We start from the raw sequence: 2,500 nt of genomic DNA, 5'->3' as shown, positions 1-2,500 counted from the left end.
TATTATTATTATAATTACTGTTGTTATTGCCATTATCATGATTACTGTTATTGCTATGTATACAAATGTCATAATTGCCATTATTAATAATATCATTATTGTCACTATTTTGTTTTCTTTCTTTGTTTAATTTTATCGCTATTCATCGTTTTCAAATTCCTTTGCTGTTTATAAATTCTATTGAGGATCTTTGGTAAATAATTAACTGAGAAATATCTCTGGCCATAATGCAATTACTATATCGCTTTACCTTGTCTTTACTGTATATATTACTTAACGCAGAGAAGAAGCATTTCTGCCTTAAGCCTTACGTTCACATTCCCAGTAAGGAAGAAATCGCTCTCTCTTTTAGCAAACTTCTGTTGTTTACAAAGATCACTTGAGATGTACTTGTGATGATTTAGATTGCTCTCTTTTTCTATCATTATTTCTTATTTTACATTTTCGTCTTTATTGCTCTATTTGCTTTTAAAGGATTATCTGATTGTTATTCGTTCTTTCTCCCTATATCTATCTACTTTTTCTCATCTAAGTGTGTTAATGGGTTCGGTTAAAGGGGACGGGAATTGTTCGAGTTTTATAAAGATTACTAATCCGTTGCTTCAAGTGCTACGCTTACGAAACACAACAGTTTACTTTTCCCTTTCTAATAACGATCTCCTGGGGTCATGAAGGCTATGGGAGAAGTTAATGACCTGTCAAGGGCCCGAAAAAGGTCAATGCATGGTCAGGGGGTTGGTGAATGGCAAGTTCAAGGGTTAAGAAGTAGTTGGAAAGGGATGAATAATAGCTGTAGTCAAAGGGGTTTAACACATGGCTGTAAATGAGTAAAATTCTGTTGAATTTCATTTCTGAGTTCTTTTGAGTTCCTTCCCGTTTAAACGAAATCACCCAGCGCCTACCATTCTACAGTCACACTCTCTCACAAATATTTATCATCGATACTTGATATGTGAGACAGATAGACAGACAGACAGATATATAATATATATATATATATATATATAATATTATTATAATATATATATATATATATATATATATATATATATATAGTATGATATATATATATGATATAGATAGAAGATAATAGATAGATGATAGATAGATGATAGATAGATAGGTAGATAGATTATATATATTCTATATACATTATGCATACGATATATACATAGTATACTCACAACACAAAAACCACACACACACATATGTATTATGTGGGTGAGTGTGTGGAGAGAGAAGAAAAAGAGGTGTGTTTTTTTGTATATATAGGGGTGTGTGTGTGCGTTTTACTTACATACAAAATAGATTCAATAAAATTTACTGAGTTATTCAATCCAGAACAGGCCGAGCCCCCATGAATCTTCCCATTGGTCATTTTTGTTCGCGTGTATTAAAAAGACACAGGGGAAAAAAAGACCCTACAGCGACTCTATCTTGTTTAGAGGCCACTTCCCCTTAGAACTTGCTTTAAAAAGGACTACACACACACACACACACACACACACACACACACACACTCACAGATATACACGTGTTTATATATATATATAATATATATTATAATATATATATATAATATATATATATATATGTATAATATGTATATATATTATATTATATCATATATATATATAATATATATAATTATATATTATTTTTATATATTAATATATATGTATAAATATATATATAAAATATATATATATTAAAAATATAATATTATATATATATATAATTATATATTTGTGTGTGGTGTGTGGTGTGTTATGTGTGGTTGTTGTGTGGTGTGTGGTTGTGTGTGTGTTGGTGTGTTGTGTGTGGCGGATAGTTATATGCGGTTGTTACGAGAAAATATATATAGACACACATACACCACACACATAAACATCCCTAATATATAAAATATTATATTATATAATATAATATATATAGTTTATATATATGAATATAATTTTAAATTATATATAATAATATATATATATATATAATATATATAATATATAATAATTATATAATATATATATAAAAATATATAATATATATATATATATGTATATATTATATTTATATATATATATAATAAATATATTATATATATATATATATAATATACATATATATAATTTAGGTAAATAAAACTAGATACGATGAAAGTTCCTTGGGTCAAGGAACTTCACTCGATTCCCTATTGGGCATGGGGGGGCAAGTCGGCCCAAGTCAGTGCGGTCCCAAGCCCGGTAAATGAGAGAATGATTATCTAAAAGGTAACCCAGCACTCTCCGGGGAAAAGGAAGGGGGACCCTACCACGTACTCACCCCAAGAGCTCACAAATAAAAACTACAATTAAGTATAGCTGGACACGGCGGTCAAACATAAACCTACCGTAAAAAAAAATATATATCAATATATGGGGCCGCGGGGGCCCGAATGGTTAGAGCATGGACTAAGACGTCACGACGGCAACTGATTGAGGGTTCGAGCACCGGCCGGCGGTTT

This window comes from Penaeus monodon, chromosome 17 (genome assembly GCF_015228065.2).
Source record: "Penaeus monodon isolate SGIC_2016 chromosome 17, NSTDA_Pmon_1, whole genome shotgun sequence".
Lineage (NCBI taxonomy): Eukaryota > Metazoa > Arthropoda > Malacostraca > Decapoda > Penaeidae > Penaeus > Penaeus monodon.
Note: the sequence above shows the minus strand (reverse complement) of the source record.